Source organism: Hibiscus syriacus, unplaced genomic scaffold, assembly GCF_006381635.1.
Source record: "Hibiscus syriacus cultivar Baekdansim isolate YM2019G1 unplaced genomic scaffold, ASM638163v2 tig00111409_pilon, whole genome shotgun sequence".
In the NCBI taxonomy this organism is placed as follows: domain Eukaryota; kingdom Viridiplantae; phylum Streptophyta; class Magnoliopsida; order Malvales; family Malvaceae; genus Hibiscus; species Hibiscus syriacus.
The window spans coordinates 2,226,291-2,246,520 of NW_024063086.1; positions in this window are offsets into that span (position 1 = coordinate 2,226,291).

Below are 20,230 nucleotides of genomic sequence, written 5' to 3' on the forward strand. Positions count from 1 at the left end.
TCTTCAGGGAAAATTAAATCGAGGTAGATTTGTCCCACTGCTACTCAGGGAAGATCAAATATGGAAACATTGATTAATTTCACTACTTTTCAGGGAAGATTGAATCAAAGTAGATTTGTTCCAATGATTCTCTGGGAATATCAAATCTGAAAAAGGGATATGCTCCTCAGCTCTTCAGGGTAGATCAGATCTGAAAACATTGATTCATTCCACTGCTCTTTAGGGAAGTTTGAATCAAGGTAGATTTGTTTCACTTGTATTCAAGAAGATTGAATCTGAAAAATTAAACATGACCACTTGTTAGTATATGTTTGAGAATTTGAAAATGTCATACCTATAGGTTTGAAATTCAAGAGAATCTTTGAAAATCGATTTCTCTTGTGTAAACTCGTCTTGCAATCACTAAGTATGGGAATCTGTCTCAACCTGAGTGTCATTTGATCCTCTCCCTTTTTGGGAATTGATTACTTTTATCTTGGAGTTTCAACATCTTCAACCTTTATCTTTCTGTTTGAAGACCTGCAAGTATTCAATTGCATTTATCATCATCATGCATTTTATGAATGTCATGATCCTATTTATGCCTAAAATGTATTTAATGATGCAATTTTAGTGTATTTTCTTTTTCGAATGAGAACCTTATTTCGTCAACCACCTCGTGACCCAATCTATCATTGGACACAGAAATGACCACCAGTTCACTCCGACTAACAATATTGATCACATACTCTTTGGTCGGATATGACCTTAGTTTTTCTTTCTTGAAACCTGATAGTATTCCTAACCAGCTACTTGATCAGTGATGAACGTCTTGGATTATTCCCATCTTGCTGAAACCTTTTATGTAGCCCAAGGTTTTAATTTGTTGTGGCCCATCACTATGTAAGCCTCATGATAAAACCATTTTCAGCTTCGGAACACCTGACTTTTCCAAAACTTTTTGCACAATAATACACAATGATCTCAATTTTCCCAAGTTAATCTACATATTTTTATTTTCAAATTAGGATGCTTGCAACAGGGTGTTAACAAGGAAAATACCTCTTTTTATTTTTATAAATGTAAATATTTTTTGGGTAAATACATGGAAAACTTTTAACTGAAAAAAGTAAAAGAAAATGAAGTAGGCGTCCCCAGATATCAATAGAATGAATGCTTTTGAACTAGCACACTACAGAGTGACTCAAGTGTAGCTTCTGTTAAAGGGATCTCAAGGATTGTTACAATGCGTAAGGGTGTGAAGTTTCCACTGTACTACCAAATCTCCAGATATTAGATGCCATAAACCAATATTGGATTTCATATTCATTCAATTTATTTTCTGGTTGTTTTAATCGAGCCTTTTTCAATCTCCAGTTCCAACCCTGATCACCATTTGATGTGATTGTTCAAATCAAAAACTCTTTCAACTTTAAAATCAATTCAAAACCTCCACCATGCATGAATCTTGAATTTGAATGATACTTAAGCTACCCTTTACGAGTTTTCAACTTGAGACCTCCTTTGGTTTCAACACATCCTTTACAAATTTTCATCTTGAACCCTTCTTTTATTTATTTATTTTATTTTATTTTTTATTTTATTTTTTATTTTCTTTCTTTATTTATTTATTTCTCTATTTTTTCCTTTTTCCCTTTTTCATTTTCCTTTCTTCAGGCGAAGTATTTCTTGACAGCTTTGGAGTTCACAGAATTAGGTAACTCTAGTCCTTCCATTTCGACGAGGATCAAAGCTCCTCCAGAAAAAGGCTTTCTTCACAATATAAAGTCCCTCCCAATTTGGCATCCATTTAGCTCGGAAATATTTTTGAATTGGCAAAACCTTTTTAAGTACTAGATCTCCTTCATGAAACTCCCATGGATGAACCTTCTTATCATGTGCCCTCGTCATACATTTCTGGTACATCTGACCATGATAGATAGCTTTTAATATTTTCTTCTCAATTGGATTCAGTTGGTCATATCTAGCTTGTACCTATTTTGCTTCATCTAGCTTAACCTTTGATAAAACTTGAAGTGAAAAACTTTCTACCTCAATGGGTAACATATCTTCCATCCCATAGGCTAAAGAAAATGGGGTTGCCCCAGTTGATGTCCTTATCAAAGTTCGATAGGAAAACATAGCAAATGGTAACTTCTCATACCAGTCTTTAAAGTCTCAGTCTTATTCTCTATAAGCCTCTTGATGTTTTTATTGTATGCCTCTATTGGCCCATTCATATTTGGGTAATAAGTGGTGGAATTATGATGCTTTATCTTGAACTACTTACATACTAATTCCATCATCTTATTGTTTAAGTTAAAGGTAATGTCAGAGATGATTTTTTCTGGTAAACCATATCGTCAGATGATTTCTTTATTTAGGAACTTGCAGACTGTTGACTGAGTAACATTTGCATAAGAAGCCTCTTCTACCCATTTGGTGAAGTAGTCTATTGCCACCAAGATGAAACGATGACCATTTGAAGCCTTTGGCGAAATATTTCTAATGAAATCCATGCCTCACATAGAGAATGGCCACAGAGCTGTCATCACATGCAATGGGCATCATATTTAAAGGTTCATTTACTTTAAAGGCTGCTGCCAAAGTGCCTAGGGCATCTGCAATTTGATTTTTTCTCTAAGGAAGTAATTGAATGTCACTTTTTCAAATTATTTAATAATCTCCATGACCAATTTACGATACTCCACTAACTTGGGATCTTTTGTTTCCCACTATCCTATATGTTGATGAATTACTAGAGTTGAATCCCCATATACTTTAAGTATCTTTACCTTACACTCAATGGCAGCTCCGAGACCCAAAACACACGCTTCATACTTAGTCATATTGTTTGTGTAATCAAAATTCAACTGACTAGTGAAAGAATAATGTTCTCCACTAGGTGAGACCAAAATCACCACAATTATGTGCCCCAAGGGATTCAAAGACCATCAAAGTTTAACTTCCAATGTTCATTGGTAGAAGTAAATGCCTCTTCAACTGAAATAGCCATCAGATCTTCATTTGGGAAATCAAAACTCAACGATTCATAATCTTTAGAAGCCCTACTTGCGATAAAATATGCTATAACACTTTCTTTGACTACTTTCTAGATCACATATTGGATGTCAAACTCATAAAATAAAATATGCCAACGAGCCAATCTTTCAGATAAAGTAAGTACACTCATCATATATTTCAGAGGGTCAAGTCTAAAGATAAACCAGGTAGTGTGATATAAGATATACTGCCTGAGCATTCTAGTAGTCCAAGCCAAAGCACAACACAACTTTTTGATCGATGAGTATCTTACCTCACAATCAATAAACTTTTTACTGAGGTAGTAAATTGCTCTCTTTCTTCTCAATTTGGTCATGCTACCCTAATACACACCCTATTGAATTCTCGAAGACTGACAAGTAGAAAATTAATGGTTTGTCTGAGATAGGTGATACTAAGACTAGGGTATTTGACAAATATCGCTTAGTTTCTTCAAAAGCTTCTTGGCAATCATCACTCCATGCACTTGTGTTATTTTTGTAGAGAATGCGAAAAATGAGATCACATTTCTCAGTTAATTATGAAATAAACAAAGTAATATAATTTAATCTCCTCACGAATCCTCGAACTTCTTTTTGTGTTTGTGGGGGTGTGGTAAATTTGAATAGCTTTGACATTGTATGGATTTATTTCAATCCCCTTTTTGCTCACTACAAACCTTAAGAGCTTTCTAGACGTCACTCCAAAGATATGATAACTCCGTAAAAAGACTATATTTTAGGTCTTTTTACTTAAGTTATTGATTGTCTAAAAGCCATTGACATAACATTTTAGTTGCATATAGTTACATTTAGGACATATTTTCATGTGGTGGATAAGTTTTGCCGAGGCAAAGTTTATTTGATTAAATTGATGCTATTGATGAGAAGGTTGTTTGTTGATTATGATGATGCAGGAAATGACTGAGGAAGACTTTATTTTCCGAAACAAATTAATTTGCTAGGGCCAGTGGAACACAGAAGATGAAGACAGTGAGGAAAATATTTTCCCTGCCAAGGCAAGATTTATCTTGTAAGTCTGACGTGGATCTGACAAACTGTTGATGTCACATGGCCAGCTGTCTAATCTACCTCATGTGTAATCAATCCCCCAAGATTCTGACAACAACCGACCACCTTTCCATTTATAGCTTGGACAAGAAAACATGGGTATTTAGGGAATATTTAATGAAGTGAAACCCTAGGAAAATTCCCTTAATAAATACCCAATCACAACCACCACAAAGAGGAGGCAGAGGGGAGAATAATATAGAGAAAATACCCTAGGTTTGGAAAAAGGTAGTTGCGGCGTCCTTTTTTTCATTGTCCCCACTCGTCCGTCCTCGGTGTACTCCATAGGCAGGTTTCGCCAGGGCAACAACCAAGCCCTCGAGAGAGGCTGGTGTGCTGGAGCAGTCATGGTGGTGGTCTGATGTCACGACAGAGCTCTGTTTTGGGAGTTTTTCTTTCTCTTGTTCTTCATGTTTTATTTTTCTAAGGGCTTGTACTTAATGAATATTTTTGGGATGATGTTAACCATAGCATAAAATGTTTTATTTGGTGTTGGGAGTGCTTAGATGATATTTTATTTTACCGTTAATGAATGATTAAGTATGTTTTTGTTAAGTTTTGTTTTGTTCACTATTTTAACCTTTTACCTTGACACTGTAAGAGATTCGAGAAATTGCCTGGTGCCTAGGCAAACATTTTAGACCTTGTAAGAGCTTTCGAGAGATTGTCATTTTTCTAGAAATAGATTCTTAGATTCGATAGAATTAAGATATATCTACGTGAGCAATGGAATAGATTCGGGATGGTGATGTTCTAACCTACTTGCCTTAGAGATAAGGAGAGGGTTTCAATCGACTAAAAGGGATAGACAATTGAGTTTGATAGACAACAACTATAGTTCACACTGAGGGGTATTGCCACAATAACAGTTTGACAAACCAAGGGTTGTAGGTCACGCCGAGTAGTATTGCCATAGCAATCGTCTAAGAATACTCAGTAATCCTGTCAGGCAGCCTAACCATAGCATACAAAATCATTCTTATCATGAAATAACTTCTCTCCATAGTAAAACCAACCTAAGTGCCCCGTTAGAAGTCTGATTGTGAGAATTTTCCAGTTTATTTATAGAGTTTTGATAACTTTAGCCTTGACAACTTTTATTTGTTTACCTTTTCATATTTTTCTTACCTCGACAAAACGTTTCTGTTCACTTCACTTTACAATTTTTCTTGCTTTGACTATACTTTTTTCCTTCTGTTCATACCATTTGCCATTACATATTTTCCTTGTTTATATCATTAGACTTATATACTTAGGATTAGTTAGTGACATACATTCCTAGCTATAGCAATATTTAGAAGCCCTTCAATCTCTATGGAGACGATACTCACTCATTACTATATTACTTGCATCGATTGTGTATCCTTGCACAGATTTGCTTGCCTTAGCATATGCATTTACAAGTGATCAAGTTTTTGACGCCGTTGCCAGGGATTAAAAATTGGTGTTTTTAAAAGTTTTGTTATAGCATTATCTTGTTTCTTTATTATTTATTATTTTTTATGGATTTGTTCATAATTTTTGTTTACCCTTTTCAGGTGTTGTGTAGTTGTATAACTTGTAGAAGTCCCAAGGAACCATTATCTCATTTTGAACCTGAGATTGAAAAAAATTTCTTTCAAAGAAGTTATGTTCAAGGAGCTCAAAGCGCTATATGCGAAGTTCAAAATGAAGTGGAGGAACATAAAGAATTAAATATCATGGCAAATAAAAATGCAAATAATGCTGCAAGACCATAAACTATCAGAGATCACTTAGGTCCCACCTTGGATGACCTTAAGCCTGCTATTTTAGCTCCCAAGATTCAGGCAGACCACTTTGAGCTCAAATTGGTTATGTTCAACATGTTGGACTTGATTGGACATTTTAGTGGTGCTCCTCATGAGGATGCAAGACAACATGTTCGAGCATTTTTGGAGGTTTGTGACTCCTTTCAACAGCAAGGTGTGCATGAAGATATATTCTTAAATTGAAGTTATTTCCATATTCTTTAAAAGATCATGCCAGGGCATGGCTTAATGGACTACCTTCTGGCTAGATAAGGTCTTGGGTATATTTGTGCAAATAATTTTTACTATGGCATAATCCACCCAATATGAACAACCATCTCAGGAATGCCATAACATCTTTTTGCCAAGGCGATAAAGAGTCTATGTATGGATTCTAGGACCGATATAAAAGTTTGCTTCACAAGTGCACCAATCATGGATTCTACGACTGGACTCAAATTGTGATGTTCTATAATGGAGTCAACGCACCCACTCGTATGATGTTGGATGCCTCGACGAATGGTACTCTGCTTGACAAATCACCTGAGGAAGTCTTTGATATCCTTGATAGGATAGCCAATAACGATTATCAATTCCTGTCTACAAGGCTTGGAACTAGAAGAAAAGTGTCTGAGGCTTTTGAACTTGATGCCAAGGATTCAGTGTCTGCCCAACTTTCTGCCATAACAAATATGTTGAAAAATTTGCAGCGTTCCAGCAATGTGAAAGAAGTCAAGGTAACTAGCTCAGCATGCAATTTTTTCCACAACAACCATCATGATATTGAATGCCCAGAAAACCAGGAGTCCATCAATTTTATGGGCAATTTTAATAAAAGAAACAACTCTAATACATACAATCCTGGATGGCAACAACATCTAAATTTTTCCTGGGGTAATCAAGGGACCAACAACAACCATGTATGCAACCTTAACATGCCACATCAAAGTATTTTTGAACCTACAAATTTTCAGCATCAACAGATGCCCTGGCAAAATATTAACAAGGGTTCAACATATTCCTCAAATTCGAATTCCCTTGAAGCTTCACTGTAAGATTTTATGACCTCTATTTCACGACTTCAACTAAGGCCTTGCTGCACGAACACTCTTCAACAATTAAAAGCCGAGGCACAATGTTGCAAAGTCAAGCAACTTTTATTACAAAGTCATAGAACATTATTGAGAGTATTGAATAACCAAGTGAGCCAAATTGTCACGGCATTACATTCTCGCTCGTAAGGAAGCCTCTCTAGTGATACAAAGATCATTAAACCTCATGGAAACGAGCAATGCAATGCGCTTACATTAAGGAATGAAACCCAAATTAATCTGGAATATAAGTTTGGGGGGATGAAGCAAGAAATGTTTCGCTATGGCATTACACATGAAGAATAAGAAAGTCAAGCTAAAACTGTTGAACAATATGACTTGCCTAAGGAGAAGGAAAAGGATGAGGGTTCAACAAGTTGTCCTACTGATGGTGGAAAATTTATTGCCACGACAAAAGTTTCACCCCCACCTGCAACAGATGAAGTCAGACCCCTCCACCCTTTCCTCAATGATTGAAGAAGAATAACGAAGAGATCCTATTCCACTACTATTCAGGCTCATGCGGAGAGCACTTTAAAGGAAAGAGGACTACTGCAAAGGTCCTACAATTCATATGTGAAAGACACGAACTGCTTGTGCAAAATATTTTGAAGGTGGAACTGTTATATGTGTGGGGCATTTTGGTATATACTAGTGCTCCAATCGAACGCGATAAAACTGCTATATCAGTTCAGAATGTTTGGAGTTTGCATCATTTCAACCTTATTTATTTTATTTTAATTTTTTCATGGAAAAAATAATTTTTGTTTGTTTGTTTGTTTTTCTTTGATTTATTTCTTTATTTACCCTTAATATTAGTTTTTTTATAAGAACATGCTCTCGAACATATGTACAAGAGTAAATCCCCTGTGGATACTACACCCACTTAGAAAGAATACTCAATTGGTGTTGACAAAATATGACATTACTGATGATGTCCACCCATATGCACAAATACCACGAAGAATTGCAACACCTCTAATCAATCATCGCGTGAAGAGGACAACAAATCACGTTTGAACATCTCCACCTGAGGAATCTGCGTAAAACAATCCCACCACCATCAAAGTAGATGTTAGTCAATGTACCTTGCATTACATTTCATCTTTAGTTTAGTCTTCATGCGTTGAGGACAATGCATCTCTCAAGTTTGGGGGAGGTGTTGTACTCCATACTTAGTTTTTTCATTTTTGATAATAATTGGTTGAAATATTTGTTGTCATGGCATGAGTTTCGTTAGGATAATTGTTGGAAAAAATTGATGATGCCCAATGATGAAAGAAAAATTTATAGCATAGGCCAGAATTATTTTACGCAACTGTTGAAGGCTAGAACCGACCTTAGGACTTGATTCTTTGTGACTATTTGAACACGATTGTATGTTTTCTCTGATTAAGGTGCTTAGAAAATTTTTAGGAAATAACTTTTTGCGCGTCGTGGCATTAAATCTTTGAAAGGATAAATTAAACTCCTTAATGTGTTGAATTGTGTTGAATTATATATAAATGATTCGGCATAACTATGGAGGGACATTCCTCTGTGCGATGGCATGACCTGGAAAAATCCCTTAAATAAATGGTTACCTTGGCATATGAGTGAATGAAAACAGTCACGGGATGACTCTACTTGACTAGCTTAGGGGTGGAAGGTATGCTATCTTTCACTTAGAGTGTGGGATAGTAGTGTGATGAGCTGACTCCCCTTAAAGTATGCTAAAAACAAACTCTACCTTACTAACTCGGGGGTGGAAGGTATGGTCCCTTTCACTTAGTGTGTGGGATGGTAGTGTGATGAACTGACTCCCCTTGAAGTATGAAAAAAAGTTGAAGTTACATTTTGAAAAAAAAGGAGTGAAACTATTCTTGATTAATAATTTGATGCCTTGGAAAAAATAGAAGTGCTTACTTATGAGTTTTACAATTACTTTAAAGCATATAATGCTATACAATCACGCACGCACACCGACAAAGAATCATGACCTAAGAAAGGTACTTGACTTCTCGTATAGTCTACCATGTTGAGGCTAAACTTTTTGCTAAGGGCTGAAATTTTAAACCACATGATTGTCCTAATTTTTTGCTTTGCCATGGCGATTTATTTCTCTACTGCTTATTATCCATTACTTGAGGACAAGCAATAGCTTAAGTTTGGGGGTATGATAACTCCGTAAAAAGACTATATTTTAGGTCTTTTTACTTAAGTTATTGATTGTCTAAAAGCCATTGACATAGCATTTTAGATGCGTATAGTTGCATTTAGGACATATTTTCATGTGGTGGATATGTTTTGCCGAGGCAAAGTTTATTTGATTAAACTAATATTGCTGCTGAGAAAGGTTGTTTGTTGATTATGATGATTCATGAAAAGACCGAGGAAGAATTTATTTGCCGAAATAAATTAATTTGCTAGGGCCAGTGGAACATAAAAGACGAAGACAGTGAGGAAAAGATTTTCCTTGCAAGTCTGACGCAGATCTGACGAATTACTGACGTCACATGGTCAGCTGTCCAATCTACCTCACGTGTAATCAAGCACCCAAAATTCGGACAACAGCCAGCCACCTTTCCATTTATAGCTTAGACAAGAAAACACAGGTATTTAGGGAATATTTAATGATATGAAACCCAAGGAAAATTCCCTTAATAAATACCCAATCACAACCGCCAAAAAGAGGAGGCAGAGGGGATAATCATACAAAGAAAATACCCTACATTTGGAAAAAGGCAGTCGCGACGTCATTTTTTCCACCATCCCCACTCGTCCGTCCTTAGAGCACTCCATATTCAGGATTCGTCGGGGCGGCACCCAGGATCTCGAGAAAGGTTGGTGCACTAGAGTAGTCATGGTGGTGGTCTGATGTCACGATAGAGCTCTGTTCTGTGAGTTTTTCTTCCTCTTGTTCTTCATGTTTTATTTTTCTAAGGGCTTGTACTTAATGAATATTTTTGGGATGATGTTAACCACACACCATAAACTATTTTATTTGGTATTGGGAATGCTTGGATGATATTTTATTTTACCGTTAATGAATGATTAAGTATGCTTTTGTTAAATGTTGTTTTGTTCACTGTTTTAACCTTTTGCCTTGACACTGTAAGAGCTTCGAGATATTGCCTGGGGCTTAGGAGAAAAATTTTTAGACCTTGTAAGAGCTTTCGAGAGATTGCCATTTTCTAGAAATAGATTCTTTGATTCGAGAGAATTAAGATATATCTACGTTAGCAATGGAGTAGATCCGGGATGGTGATGTTCTAACTTGCCTGCCTTAGAGATAAAAGGAGGGTTTTAATTGACTAAAAGGGATAGACGCTTGAGTAAGATAGATAACGATTATAGTTCACTCTGAGGGGTATTGCCACAATAATAGTTTGACAAACCAAGGGTTATAGCTCACGTCGAGTAGTTTTGCCATAGAAATAGTCTAACAATACTCATTAATCCTGTCGGGCAGCCTAAGCATAGCATACCAAATCATTCTTAGCATGAAATAACTTCTTGCCGTAGTAAAACCAACCTAAATGCCTAGTTAAAAGTCTGATTGTGTGAGGTTTCCAGTTTACTTATAGAGTTTTGATAACTTTAGCCTTGAAAACTTTTATTTGTTTACCTTTGCATATTTTTCTTGCCTCGACAAAACTTTTCTTTTCACTTCACTTTACAATTTTTCTTGCTTCGGCCATACTTTTTTCAATCTGTTCATACTATTTGCCATTACATATTTTCCTTGTTTATATCATTAGACTTATATATTTAAGATTAGTTAATGACACCTATTCCTAGCTGTAGCAATATTTGAAAAGCCCTCCAATCTCAATGGAGACGATACTCACTCACTACTATATTTACTTGCATCGATTGTGTATACTTGCACAGATTTTCTTGCCTTGGCATATGCATTTACAAGCGATCAAGGTACACTTGTATTGAGTTTTAGCTGGCATTTCCTCAATCTTTGGAAGAGTTTCCTTAAATTATCTATGTATTCTTGATGTGTTTTGGCCTTAACAATCATATCATCAACATAAACTTCTATTTCTTTATGCATCATGTCATGAAACAGTGTTACCATGGCTCTCTGGTATGTTGCCCCTGTATTATTTAGCCCAAACGACATCACCTTGTAGCAAAATGTGCCCCATATGGTAACAAACGTAGTTTTTCCCATATCATCAGGGTACATCTTTATTTGATTGTAACCAGAGAACCCATCCATAAATGAAAACAAGGAATTTGCAGCAGTATTGTCCACTAGTGTGTTTATATGTGGCAAAGGAAAATTGTCCTTCAGGCTCGCCTTATTGATATCTCTGTACTCAACGCACATACGAACTTTTCCATCATTATTTGGTACTGTAATAATGTTTACCACCCACTCAGGATACTTTGCCACTTTAAGAAAACCAACATTGAAATGTTTTTTTACTCCTTTAATTTCTAGTAACATCTCGAGTCTCATCATTCTGAGCTTTTTTTGCACATGTTTATACTCTGGCTTTATCGGTAATTTATGTACTACTAATTCAATATCTAAACCCGACATGTCCTCATATGACCAAGAAAACACATGCTTCTACTTCTGAAGTAGTTCAATCAAACTTCGTCGTCCCTCGACAGATAGGGTGGTGCCAATTTTTACTTATGTCCTATCTTTATTTGATCCCAGATTCAAAGTTTCAGTGAACTCTTCATGAGGTAAAATATGTTTATCTTCCCTTTCCACCATTTTTAGAAGTTCAGAAATAAGTCACATTCCTCATCATTATCACAACCCTCAATTTCCCCTTGACATATGGGCAACTCAAAATCAATCTCTGGGTCAGTGTTATCGATATTCATACTATTGATATTTGAGGCCATGAAAAGAATAATGAACGTGAGAATATATATACATATACATATACAGGAGAATCTATAACATATCAAGATAAATAGAATGAAATAATATATATAATAATAAAGAATGAAGAAATGCATGAGAGAATGTTTGGCACTTTGTGAATTAATGCATCTTTCATTGAAAATTAAAAACAAGTAGATGAACCCTTTACAAAAGATCACCTATTGCCTCGGGTTTAGACAAGAGGGAAAGTTTTCGTGTATTACTCTGAAAAAGCTTTATAAACTACAGGCAATTCCTCTGCAGTCCAATTATTCAACACAAAGTTTGGCAGTGCGAGATATATGCCTACAACTCTTCATTCCTCAACCTCAATATCCAATATCACATTAATGTCCATATCTCCCAAGGAATCTACAAGAATTAGTTCATTAGATGGATAGCTTCCTTGAAACATATGACCTTTAGATACAAAGTATCATGCAGTGGCGGGAAAGTCATTGGCTCCCAGTTAAAATCCTTCAATTTCTCTTTCAAGGTTGGTTGATACCCCAAGATAAAACGATCTTTTTTGACAATGGGAAAAATTGGATTAACAGATCCCTTTAGGCGATTCTATAGACCTTTTCCAACCTTGTCTCCCATTCCCAGAGTCAACTTTAGTTCCATTTTAGTATAGTCAGATAGTATTGGCTTTGATATCTTCCTCCCCCCAGCCATGATTACGACATTAACAAATTATAAAGATCTAAAGGAGCATTCAACAACCTCCTCATCTATTTCAACATATGAGACAATAGTGTACACTAAAGAAATAATGTCTTCCTTAGTATTAATGCATATCAATTTCCTTGAATCATAAATTTGAGTTTTTGGTACATCGTGGATGGAACTGCCCCTGCCTGATGGATCCAAGGCATTCCCAATAAGCAATTGTAGGTAGGTATAATGTCCATGACAAGGAACTCAACCTCATAAGTATATGAGCCTATGGTCAAAGGGATCTCAATCTCCCCCATCACTTATCTTTTCATTCCATTAAATGCTCGAACAATATTCTGACAATTCCTCATATGTGTACTATCTGTTGGCAACTTCTTCAGAGTTACCAATGTCATTACATTCAACGCAGAACCATTATCTACTAGCACTCAGGATAACACATGCACTTTGCACCTAATAGTAGTATATACAACTTTATGGCTGCTTATCATCCCATATGTGATCTCACCATCGGAAAAATTGATAAAATTATCAGCTTGAATATTTGCAACCAATCTATCTATCTTGTCCACGTATACATCCTTCGACATGAAAATATGATTCAAGACTTTCAACAGAGCATCTCGGTGTGCCTTAGAGCTTAACAGGAGAACAAGGATTGAGATGTGAGAAGGTAGCTTATGCAAATATTAAACGATGCTATATTCTCTATGTTTCAAAAACTTCAGAAATTCCATAGCCTCATTTTCTGTCACATGCTCATTAATGATTGGCTCATCCTCTTTCAGTAGTAATTCAACTTTTTTCCCTTTATCGGTGGTAATTTTTTCCTCAAGTTCTTTGGTTTGATTGAGAGAATAACATCTCTCACTCCTGGTGAAATGACATACTTCATCCACTTATTCTTTGGCGATTTATGAAGTACCTTTATTATCCATCTTGCACTCATATCTCCAAGGGACTCATTTTTTGTCATTGTAAGGGAACGAAGACGGGGGGTGTGATTACCACCTTAGGAGTTACTTTTTCTTCCACATGAGTTTTTGGTATGTTGAAAAAAGGAAATTTGGCATTTTAAACTCCCCTAGAAGAACCCTTGGATGCATAAACCCCTGATTCTTCTTCTTCAACAGCTTCTTTGTAAAATTCCATCTCCTTATCATCCATCATTCTTTGCACCAAAGCTCGGAACTAAGAACAATCTTGTATGGTGTGACCCTCGCATTTGTGATAATTGCATGCATGCTTACTCTTATCAACCACGTTAGAGACCAACAGGTCTGACTTGATCATCTGACCTTATATCTAAAACACGAGTGACTTTACCTCACTCACCTTTGTTATGATCCTCTTTCCTCAGCAATTGCATTGACCGTTGTACCTGCATGGTTTGGCTGTGGATTCTAAGCCATATTTGGTTGTTCACTATTACCAAAATTGATGACGGTATTTTACCTTAACCTTTGGACAATCTTCTTAAAGGTAATATAATTCTCTATTGAATTTCCTGAAACCCTTGCGTGATAATCGCATTGGACATTAACATTGTACCATTTGGGATAGAGAGGTTGCATTGGTGACGTATGATAAGGTGACACCACATGTTTATCATAAAAATCTGAAACAAATCCTTGTAGTACATGGGGATCGGGTTAAAATGAAGCTTCTCTCTCTTGTCTTGGCTCTCTGGTCCCTTGCCTAGCAGAATTTTGTATATATGATCCTGTGGCTTGAGGTCGAGACACAATGATGTTATTAGAGTCGTGCTTTCTTATATTATTAACTTCGTTATCCTTCTTTTTTGCTGGCGGTTTCTTAATAGACTCATCCATCAAGTCTCCCACTATTGATTGCCATTTCAATCATCTCTCCTCGTGTAACCAAATCAGCAAAACTTTTGGATGAGTTTCCTATGAGCTGGGCCGCTTAAAGGAGCTCTTAAAGTGTTTATAAAGAGCATGTTGGTTTCATCTTCTTCAAGTGGCGGGTGGACTTGTACAACCACATCCCTCCACCTCTGAGCATAATGTCTGAAGCTTTAATTAGATTTTTTCTCCATGCTTTGCAGCATGATTCCATTAGGCCTTAAATCCTTCACGTGCTTATATTGCTCTAGAAAAGATTTAGCCAAATCTTTCTATGACTTAATATGAACCCTGCTCAATTGATTGTACCAATAGATGGTTGAACCTGTTAAGCTTTCCTGGAAGCAATGGATCAATAATTTATCATCCCTTACATAGCCAGTCAATTTTCTATAGAACATAGTGATATGAGCAGAGGGACATCCCGTTCCATTGAATTTTTCAAAATCTGGAACTTTGAACTTGGGAGGTAGCACTATATCAGGAACCAAACTCAGCTCTTTGGCATTGATCCTATATAGGCTAGTGTCCTCTTTCATAGACATGATTTCATCTTCCAGTTGTTTCCATTTCTCTTCAAGTTCCTTATTCTTCTATTTTCTTTCATCCTCATCGAAATCTTGGACATCTTCAACTGGGTGTGGGTTTACGGAGGTACCAAGTAAGTTTAAGTGCACTCTTCCTTGCTAAGAATTCGTTCATTGTTGTTTTCTAACATGCGATGGTGTAAATCCAGGAGGTTATAGGGGTTCTTCAGTGGTAACACCAACAATTGGAGCCTTTCCATGATCAGACCGTGGTTCAAAGCTAAGGGTACAAAGGTTATTCAATAGTAGCATCGACAGTTGGAGTCTCTTCCCGATTTGCATTCATTCCTTGCAACATGCTTGCAAGTTTTTCCATCATATCATTATAAGATTTCAACATTTTTTTCACGCATCTCCTCTTGAGCTTTCTTGAAAATCTCATGCATTTAAATCTGGGTTCTCTCAATTTGGGCAATTCTCTTGTCCATTGCCTTTTTTTAGGTATTATATGGATGCTTAGAAGTTTCCAGTATTCTTCCATGCAATTTTTTTATTAATACTGATATTTTATTAATGAATATGAAAAATATAACTATTAATGAATAAAATGCAATGCGAAAAGTAAATGCTATGTAGAAAATATAAATGCACAATGCTAGGTGTTGATTCTGGAATGATTCCTTAGAATAACTTTTTATATTAGAAATGAAGTTTGGTTACAAGGCTTAAACATATCATAGGTAGACCTGATCTATTTTCCCTAATTGATGCATGTGCCCAAGTAAATCCAAAATACTTTGAGCTTCTTCAGTCTCAGGTTCCAATCATTCTCTTACTGTAGCAACTTCATGTGCTAAGTCAACTGAATACTGAGCTACTCCTTGAGCTTGTTACAGGTAGCTTGCGATGAGGTCATCCCTTTGTTTAACTCTTGATTGAGCTTGTTCCCAACGATGGCACCACTATATAACTCCTTCATAGGGGACTATCGGTAATTCACTTACCCTTCTCTAAAAATCTTGAATCATAACATCAAGCTGATTCACATGTTTCCTCAAGTTTTCAACTTCCCCACGGCTTGAACTACTTTCTCGTCTTCGGTATCGCTATAAAGTTGACTCTAAACTCAAGACCCTACCCTTTCATTTCTCGTTTTGGGCTTGACTATCTTGTAATTGTTGTTATAATGCACTATTTTCTTTTGGAAGTAACTTTACCTGATGCCTACTCTGTTTGAGCTCTTCTTTACTTTCTCCAATTTCTCTTTTTAAACTCGCCACTTCTTGTCTCCATTCAACATGTGATTTACTTGAGCTAGTGGCCATCTGAGATTTTACCATTCAATGGTATGATAACTGTAGATAATCAAAATCCAATCGGAGTTTATTTTATAAATCAACTACTTTTTCAATTCGATCAACTCTACTTTTTTGGTTATCGATTTCTAAACTTTTTTGGTACACCTCATCCCCCATCTTTCTTAACGTTTCCTTCCACTATTTTTTTTCAGCCTCAAAATCACACCTGGCTAATTCTAACGGAGATGATACAACTATAAGATGTTGTTCCATAGGTTGAGTATTTTTGGGATTGACAATTGGAATATTATCATTAACTTGATTGCTTCTCCATTCCTCATATTCTTGTGACAACTTCAAGTCGAAAGTGAAGAGATTACTCGACTAGTTTGCTTCCATGCATCAACAACCCCTTTGACTTTACTCTTATACTGCTCTCCTTTAAGCATGAACTCAGACCCAGATAAATCCCAAGTTGCAGGAATGAACTGTCTTGACCCATATTGCCTGGAAACTAGTAAACGAGCATATCCTATAGAACCCCATATGCCTGGCAATGGAACCCAATCTCGTTCTCCACATTTATAGAATATATTTAAAGAGATGTTCCACGAAGCTCGCCATAATATATCACCATCTCTAATATCTTTGAAAATGACCATCCATTTCTCTTCAGTGAAATCCCCAGGCCATTCTTGAGAAAGGAAATCTTGCAAGGGAGAAAATTCTTCTAGGAATACTCGAACATGTGCGCTCTCAACGTGTTTGAAGTGATTAAGGATCCAAACAAGCAACAGTTGTGCACATCCTATGAATCGTCCTTCTCCTTCTCTTCTACAGGAATTTAAGAAACATAACGTCTCTACAAAAATAGACAGCACAGGTTCCACATGTCTGTCCAATCTTTCAAATAGATCAACTACTGACACATCCACATGCCTAGGACCTTTAAAAATATGACAGACCCATAAATATTCAAAGCAAACAAACTCATCTTCTTTCTCTTATTAGGATGACAATCAATTACTTCTCTCAGAGCAGTCTAGATGATGCACTCACTATCTCCTTTCTTTTTTATGCTTCTAATGACCCATAGTAAAGCAAATGTAGGCGGGATTCTAGAATAAGGCAAGAGCCCTAAACAAATTCGGTCAATCGGAACATCTAGGAGATAGGAGATGTCACCATAGTGCTGATAAAGCAACTGCTTATTGACTGCTTCATATTTTACCAGATCTCTTTCAACTCTCTCAAGTCATTTTGACGAACATTGATGTGGGTGTACCCAATCAGATATGGCACGTATCCATACTGTAAGCTATCTCCATTTGTAAGATGGGACTGCTCGAACTATCTTAGAACATCTACATTATCTTTTACCTCTTTTTGAATCATTCATTCCATATTACTAGCCTTCTATATGTATATCAATCACGGATCAACACAATGGAATGAATAGTGCAATGCAAAAATGAAGACAAAATAAAAGAAAAAGGAAAAAGAAATTAGTCAATAATCATAAAGAAATTAATCGGGCGTAATATAATTTGTCAACAAAACCTACCCCACATGTTGGCTACCCAATCATGTTTTAGCAGATCCTAACCAAACATGATTTCTACCCACATGCTTTGTTTAACATAAAAATCCTAATCTCATGCCATCTAGTTCGCATGTTTATTCGAAAAAAATAAACCTAACCACATGGTCTCTAGTTTGCATACATTTATTCGAAAAACAAAATTATATTTCAAAAATTTAAAAGGCTAAAAAAAACTTTTCTTTGTGTACTTTCCTCACGGGATTCTTAAGGTTTGGGTTAAGCTTTACTTGGGTTCTAGGTTTACTATATGTTGAGTTTGGCTCTAAAGTAAAAGGTTCTTGAATTGTCCTTGTTAGTGCCCCTTAGGCTACTAGACCCTTAATCCTGGCCCATCACTGGCTTTCGGATCGAGTTCAATTCGAGCGAACACACTTCCTTATGTCCATACGAAGGTGAAAACCATCACGAGGACCATAAAGCTTGAGCCCCAGGAGCGATCCACTATCCCATATAGAGGTGAAAACCACACGAGAGAGTAGTTTCTCACTCATACTTAAATAGGACGGAGTGGGGTTTTAGCTCATGTTATGCAAATGCAGTTTTGCAGTGTGTGAGGAAAAGTGGAAAAAACACACAACCAACACAAAACAGAGTTCTCAAATCCCTTTAAGACATATTTAATCTGAAAACATTAGCAAACAAATTAGTACAATTATTTAGTGGTTAATCAAATCATAAACATAAAATTTATTTAAACTAAACAAGGTATCAAAAACTAAATTATAACGAATTTGTAATTTTCATTGCAAAGACATTAATTAATTGACTAATGGCTCGACTCTCTAAAAAAAGGTCCCCAACAGAGTCGCCAAGCTGTCGAAATGATTTAATTTTTAAAAGATCCCGTCTCGAATAATTTTGGGGCCTTCTTAAAAAACCAAAACAAAACATGGTTCGAGGAGTCACCACCAATCTTTGATTAGGGTGTGATTGGGAACCTAAAATATATATTTTCATTTAATAAAAAAATATTAATTTTAATTAAAACAACAATTTTATGGTATGCTTTACCAAAAATTTGAGTTCAGGAGTCGGTTACGCGTAGGGAAGGATTAACACCCCCACAGTGTCCTAAATCGATACCTAGTCGATTAATTGGTTGTCTTTGCAATGCAATTTACGAATTCGAGTTTAATTTAATTCAAAATACCATACAAATAACACTTTTGAATTTTAGAATAAAACATCGTAATATTTAATTATTTCCTATCAAGAAGAATTGACCTCTCATGTCTTAAAGAAGTCAATTCCTACTCCAATCGAAATAAAGAAATACTATAATTTCAATCTAAAACACATTATTAATTCCCAATTCAAATGAATAAAGAATAGTGAAACAAATTAAATTTAAGATTTTCCTTTTTAAAACACATTCTTTGAATTTTAGGAAGAAACACAATAATATTTAATTATTTCCTATCGAGAAGAAAAGACCTTCTATACCTTAGAGAAATCAATTCTTACTCCAATAGAAATAAAGAAATACTATAATTCCAATTTAAAACTCAATATTAATTTGAGTGCTATTTATTTTGAGATCCCATTAAAAATACATACAAAATAAAAGAAAAATTACAAACATATATCAAATAAATATGATTAATTAATTATTTTACCAACATTTAATGAGAATAAGGATGTTCAATTATTTAAATACATCGAGATGGGACCTTAGATCCGATCTAACAATCTTTTCTTGGTGAATTTAATTAAAAGAACATGATCTTTTTCTTAGTCCCAACTTTTAAATGTAATCATTTTTGTTTGTTTCACTTAATGGGATACACTTTCATTTTAAAATTATCGAAATCAACTTTCTTATACGTTAAGACAGTCACTTCACAACAATCTTAAAATGAACGAATATTACACTTAGTCAAATTATTTTGATTCGAGTCATGTTGAGCTTATGAGGGCTTCGTACAAATTAATTAAAATAGAACCTAGACAATATGCACCAAATTACACATTTACAAACATAGCATGCATAAAAAATAGTATAATTACTATATATATAAAATATTATTTATTATATTATATTATACTTAGTATGCAAAGATTAATAATATAGCATATATGTACAATTAATTCTACACAATGACATATAAAGTATATTTATTACGAACCCATAAACTTAGACATTAATCTGGAAATAAAATAAAATGTATTTGCATATCTAGAACAATGGACTGAAATATATATATATATATATATATCGAATACTAGAATGTAAAATTACATAAATTTAGACAAGCTATATCAACTAGTAACTAAATTGAAAAGGATAGCAACTTTAAAGACCAAACAACAAAATTGTAAGAAATAATGCGTACAAAATTAAATATTAGACAATACAAGCATTAGGAATGGAAATAAACCATAAATAACATACGAGACTGAAATGAAAGCTTTGTAAAATTAAAGGC